At 43.6% G+C, this 6809-nt stretch overlaps 1 pseudogene; it reads right to left on the reverse strand.

Annotated features, from left to right (window-relative positions):
• Positions 1–6: 6 nt before the first annotated feature.
• Positions 7–3751, reverse strand: LOC136325853 (transcription factor 19 pseudogene; annotated as a pseudogene).
• Between the last annotated feature and the right edge of the window lie 3058 nt (positions 3752–6809).

Here is a 6809-nt window from a genome sequence, read left to right on the forward strand (position 1 = left end):
TTCATAGTTTATTCAACACTAGGATTTTAATGACAGAAAAATTTTACTCTGCATAGCAATATTCTTAACAAATGCAACTTTTTACTAAAATAAAGTGACTTATAAGTGCATATTAAAAATAGAAATCATTTTTATTCCATTTGTAAGTGGCCCTGGAAGCTAACTTCAGTTATATTTGTCAATATGGTGGACATTTCTAACTGATTAGAACATCCTGATGTCTTTTAAGATTCGTAATCCCTCACAATACACGCACTTTTTTTGTTTTAATATCCATTGTTTATTTGGAAATAAACCTCTGAAAAGCCAGGTCACAAACGTGGACAGCAGGGACTGCCCACAACGTCAGGAAGTCTAGGGGCTGTCCCCTAGGTTGTCCCAGAATGCCTTAGGTGCTGCCACCCAAGTTGAGAACTCACTTGGGGTCTGGGGCTTACATCTTCTAGTGTCCATTACAGTAAGGATCCAGGGCTGTAAGTGGGGATTCCCAGCTCACTGGCAGCTCCTGAAGACGGCATTAGCTTTGGTGGGAGGCCATCTCTGTCACCTTGGCCAGGGAGGCCTATTCCAAACCTTGACTCCATAGCAACGGACCCTGGCTCTGTAGTCATTCCCTCCCATGGGGTGTCAGCAGGGTCTTCTCTACATGGAGTTTCTTCCTGGGCTCTAAGCACTGAGGGGCTCTCCAGAGCCTCTCCCTCATCGTCCAGTTCTGCCAACAGGCGGTGAGCTGATTTCCTCTGATTTCTTGGGGTTGGGTTAGAAGGGGTGGTCCCCCTTCCCTGGGGGAAGTGGAAGCAGGCAGGCTCTGTGGTGCACCCCCACTTCGAGAGAAAGTGAGGGGCTGGGGCTGGAGCTAGCTGAGACTCAATGGAGGTGAGGATCAGCGTAGCTTTCGGTACAGGGGACAGGGAGCTGAGGGGGCGCTGTGGAGCCCTTTCGAGGGGCAGCGTGGGCTGGAAACCAGCCCTGGTTCCCTCCTCACCCCTAAACCATGGGATGGTAATGGCAGCAAAATCTTGAGGTTTGATTCAGACTTGCAGAAACATGAAGTAGAACTCTGAGGGGCTGGTTCCTGGGGTCCCTTCAGGGCCAAAGGTCAGAAGGTCACCATTGCTCAGCTCCAGCCTGTGACCCCCTTGGGAGTCGGACATTGTTGACCAAAGTCCCTTGGCTGCTACGGTCTTCCACACTGACCCTCCAGTCCTCACCCTGGTACTCTGCGTGGACTCCAGAGATGAAACCGGGCTCCTGTTGAGGCCACAGGGCCACATCACACAAGTTGGCCCTGCAGCCCAAGCAATAGGTGCAACCCGCCCCACTTGGGGAGTGGAACGTGTAGAGGTCACCATCTTGCCAAACCCTATGTATAATAGCTGGAAGCAGGGCAGCATGGGCGGTGCCCACTCCACACCACCTCTTCCACTTCAGGGATCCATCACCGTTCCCATCCTGGGCCAGGCATGGACCCGGTGGCCGTGGTCCACTTGTCATCTGGTGCACACTTGAGCTATGCGCTGTGCAGTTCCAACTTGAGCACCGTCCCTGAGCAGTGCATATGCAGAGTGCAAGGATCCTAGGCGTGCGATGCAAAACTGGCTGGAAAATTCAGGGAAGGTCCTGGGGTAGTCCCAAACTGAACATGTCCAATGACACCTTAAGATGAACCGATTCCTCAGGCACGCAGTGCAGTCTCAGAGTGGTCTCTCCAGGCAGGGCCGGCCTGTGTGGTGTCTGGGGCCCTCGGGCTCCCTGGGGCTGCCCAATACATGCATTCTTGATAGGATCATCATTCTAGGTGCCCAGCCAAGGGGTTGGCCTTGTCACAAAGTAGGCTGAGGTACTTTGGACTTTAAATTTTGAATGGACTCAGGTGCAGAAAAGAAACTGAAGTCTTGTTCTGTGGTAGCATCTTGCTACAGTTAGTTATTAGTTACTTCAATGTTGATTACACAGTATAGCTTTAGCTATATGGTATTCTTTTTAATTAATTTTGGAAAGACCAAGGAAGGGAGAAACACCAACTTGCTGTTCTGCCTATTCGTGCATTCATTAGTTGATTCTTTTTTTTTTTTTTTTTTTGATTGAGAGGGACAGATAGGGACAGACAGACAGGAAGGGAGAGAGATGAGAAGCATTCAACTCTTCATTGCAGCACCTCAGTTGTTCAATGATTGCTTTCTCATATGTGCCTGGACCAGGGGGCTATAGCAGAGCGAGTGACCACTTGCTCAAGCCGGCGACCATGGTGTCATGTCTACGATTCCATGCTCAAGCCAGCAACTCCACACTCAAGCTGGATGAGCCCATGCTCAAGCCGACGACGCCCGGGTTTTGAACTTGGATCCTCTGCTTCCCAGTCCAACGCTCTATCCACTGTGTCACTGCCTGGTCAGGCTCTTTTCTAATATTTTATGCTACAAATTTCCCTCTAAGCACTGCTTATTCTGTATAGCAAAACTTTTGATATATTTTTTGTTCAAAATACTTTCCTTTTTTTTTTTCTTTTTTCTTTTTTTTTTTTTACAGAGAGAGTCAGAGAGAGGGATAGATAGGGACAGACAGGAACGGAGAGAGATGAGAAGCTTCAATCTTCAGTTTTTTGTTGTGGCACTTTAGTTGTTCATTGATTGCTTTCTCATATGTGCCTTGACCATGGGGCTACAGCAGACTGAGCAACCCCTTGCTCAAGCCAGCAACCTTGAGTCTAAGCTGGTGAGCTTTTTGCTCACACCAGATGAGCCCACACTCAGACTGGCGACCTTGGGGTCTCGAACCTGGGTCCTCCGCATCCCAATCCAACGCTCTCTGCACCACCGCCTGGTCAGGCTCCTTTTTTCTTTAAGTTTCCCTGACTTTTAGATTGTCGTTAACTTCTAAGGGTTGAGATTTTCCTGTTCTTTTTTTTTTTCCCTGAAGTCGGAAACAGAGAGGCAGTCAGACAGACTCCCACATGCGCCCGACTGGGGTCAACCTGGCATGCTCACCAGGGGGCGATGCTCTGCCCATCTGGGGTGTTGCTCTGTTGCGACCAGAGTCATTCTAGCGCCTGAGGCAGAGGCCATGTAGCCATCCTCGGCGCCCGGGCCAACTTTGCTCCAATGGAGCCTCGGCTGCAGGAGGGGAAGAGAGAGACAGAAAGGAAGAAGAGGGGGAGGGGTGGAGAAGCAGATGGGTGCTTCTCCTGTGTGCCCTAGCTGGGAATCGAACCCGGGACTCCTGCACACCAGGCCAACGCTCTACAACTGAGCCAACCAGCCAGGGCCTTTTCTGTTCTTTTTGTTATTGGTTTCTTGCTAAGTTTCATTTTAGACTGAATACATTTATTATTTCTATTACTTAAAATATTTTTTTTATTTGACCTAGGGACAGGACGTACATTTATTGTTGAATGCTTCATGTTCAATAAAAAAGTGTGTAATCTGCTGTTTCATGTTCTAGAACTGTTAGCTCCACTTTGTTGATGGCATTACTCAGTTCCAGAGCCTTACTGAAATTTGCTCTAAGGTGAGAAATAAATGTGTCCATATAAAATGACACAGTATTTTTAAACTAAATTTGTGCATGACTTTGAAGATTCATTGCTAAATGCATACACTTAGGATTGTATTTTTTATTAAATGATGCTATTTTAACGATATCTTTCTTTATAGGAATAAAGAAATCATTTTCTTTGCCTTGGGTATATATTTCCAGAAAATAGACATATATTTTCTAATGTCAACTGTTAGAATGGGTGGGATTGAATAAATCTGAGCTGTATTTAAATTAGCCGGGCTTTGTTGAAGTTTTGGTTGAATTTAGTTCAAAACTTTTGTTCCACTATTTTGAGGACAGGATTGGGATGTTTCCTTCAGGAGGGCCTGAACTAAGGTGCTGAAATGAAGAGTTGGTGCTCTCATCTCTCTCTCTTCCTGTCTGTCCCTCTCTTTGGCCCTCTGACTGTCACACACACACACAAAAATTATATTAAAAAAGAATAAATATCTCATACCAGTAATCTAAAATTCTACTTTAGAAATTAAAAAAGAAAAGTAAAATAATCCCAGAGTAAGTAAAAATAAAATAAGGGTAAGCCCAAAAATTAATGAAGTAGAAAACAACAACAAACACAAAATGGTAGAAGAGGATATTATAAAAACTAAACAAATTTGACAACTGTGATGAAAAGGACTAAATTCTTGAAGGACAAACTACCAAAGTTTACTCAAGGATGGAAGCATACCAAGAAGAAATGGTTAATCTGAATAGCCTAAAAACTATTAAATGCACGCTTTGAAAACTTTTCAACAATAAAAATTCATGCTCAGGTTATTTCACTGCTGAATTCCACCAAACATTTCAGAAGGAAATAATACCAGTTCTTTACAAACACTTCCTGAAAATAGAAGGTGAAAAATATGTCTTAACTCATTTTATGAGGTCAGCCTTATGCAGATTACAAAACTAGAGAAGGGTATTACAAATTTTAAAAACCCCAAATGTTCCTCATTAACATAGAAGCAAAAATCTTCAACTAAATATTAGTTACTTTAATCCAGCATTAATATATTAAGGGAAATTGGAGTTTACCTCAGGAATACAAACCTAAGACTGATTCAATAGTCAAAATCCAATCAATTTAGAGACCATCTAAAAAATAAAAACCATATGATTATTGCAACAAGTGTAAAAGCATTTCTTCCTCACAGTTACAAAGCACACTTTAAAATAGTCTACAGTTAACCTAATGTTGATGTTAAATCCATTGAAGAATTTTAATCCAAAATTAAAAACCTTTCCACAAGGAAAGCTTAAAGCTGTATGACTTCATTAGTGAAGTCTTCCGGAAGTTAAAGAATAAATCCAATCCTATAAAAATTTTCAGAGAACAGAACAAGTAAAAGAATCCTTCCCAATAAAGCATCTAACCCTGTTCATGGATTGGAAGAATTAACATCATTAAAATGTTCATACTACCCAAAGCAATTCATAGATTCAATGCTCCTATTAAAATATTAATGGCATATTTCACAGATCTAGAACAAATATTCTCAAAATGTTTATGAAACAACAACAAAAAAAAACCCAAATAGCCTCAGCAATCTTGAGAAAAAGAACAATATTGTAGGTATCTATCAGATACCAATCTATACTACAAGGTCATTTTAATCAAAACAGCCTGGTAGTGGCATAAGAACAAGCATATAGATCTATGGGATAGAAAAGAGCCTAGAAATAAACCCAGCCTTTATGGCCAATATTTGACAAAAGAGCCCCTGACTAATTAGCTCAGTTAGATTGTGATGCGGAAACACCAAGGTTGTGGGTTCAATCCCTGGTCAGGCATATACAGGGAAGAACACACAACTAAGTGGAATGACAAGTGAATGTTTCTCTCCCTCTCTCTAAAATCAGTCTGCCCTTGTTGAGTGCTCAGTGGATAGCACATAACACATCCTAAAGAATACTTCCCTGCTGTTTCTTACTTTGATATTTTAGGTTCCATTGACTTAATTCATTGATATTTAATGGGTTTGGAGAGCAATTAGTAACGTTTTCATTGACCCAGAGAAGGGGTCTATGCTTCCATTTTCAGAAGGCTTTCATTATAACCCGCACGGGGTGGGGGTGGGAGAGGGACTGTCACAAGCCAATCTCTAAATTCCTCTCTGTTCACCTAGGTCAGGCCTGCTTCAGCAGGGTTTGTTTTCCCCAACTCTGCTTCCTGTTGTCTCTTTCCACACCTTGAAGAGAATCTAAAAATCAAAACAAAACCCCAGAAAGTTATCTCTTTTAAACTTTTAAAGTTGACTTTAGCCAGAAGGGAAAGGAGAGAGACAGGAATGTCATCTGTTCCTGTATGTGCCCTCACCCAGGACTGAACTGGTAACCTCTGCTCTTCAATTTTTTATTTTTTTTTTTGTATTTTTCTGAAGCTGGAAACCGGGAGGCAGTCAGACAGACTCCCGCATGTGCCAGACCGGGATCCACCCGGCACGCCCATCCGGGCTTCGCTCTGTCGCGACCAGAGCCACTCTAGCGCCTGGGGCAGAGGCCAAGGAGCCATCCCCAGCACCCGGGCCATCTTTTGCTCCAATGGAGCCTTGGCTGCGGGAGGGGAAGAGAGAGACAGAGAGGAAGGAGAAGGGGAGGAGTGCAGAAGCAGATGGGTGCCTCTCCTGTGTGCCCTGGCCGAGAATCGAACCCGGGACTCCCACACGCCAAGCCGATGCTCTACCACTTAGCCAACCGGCTAGGGCCACCTCTGCTCTTCAGACCAACACTAATCACTTGAGCCATCCAGTCAGGGCAGAAAGTTATCTCTATAAAAATTAGGAAACATGAATAAGCAAAAAAGAAAAATGCCTAATAAAAATTATCACGCAGGGGCAACTAGAATTTAATACTTTATGTCTGTACATTTCAAATGGGCTCATGTCACTCAAACTATCTTGTAACTTGCCATTTTAATTGCACAGTGTGTCATGATTCCAGTTGGGTCTGTAATTCCTCAGCATAATTACTAATAACTTTTCTGAAGTATGAATATTTAGCAAATCTTCCACTAGCCTATGGATTGCTTCCAGATTTTCACTTGAACAAACGCTGAAATATTTGTCTTTGTGCAGAAATTTTTTGTGTGCAAGCTTTGCAGTCAAAACTTTTCTTTCTAGTAAGACCTTGACCATCCTCGAAGAACCAACTCACAGTCTCCTTGGTCCAGCATGCTGGGTATGGCAGCTCACAAAGTGTGAACTGCACTGAGGACTGTCTGAGCAGAACGTGGGCAGCTCAGCGATTCCCACTGGACCTGACCAGAGTCAGCG

Source organism: Saccopteryx bilineata, chromosome 2, assembly GCF_036850765.1.
Source record: "Saccopteryx bilineata isolate mSacBil1 chromosome 2, mSacBil1_pri_phased_curated, whole genome shotgun sequence".
Taxonomy (NCBI): domain Eukaryota; kingdom Metazoa; phylum Chordata; class Mammalia; order Chiroptera; family Emballonuridae; genus Saccopteryx; species Saccopteryx bilineata.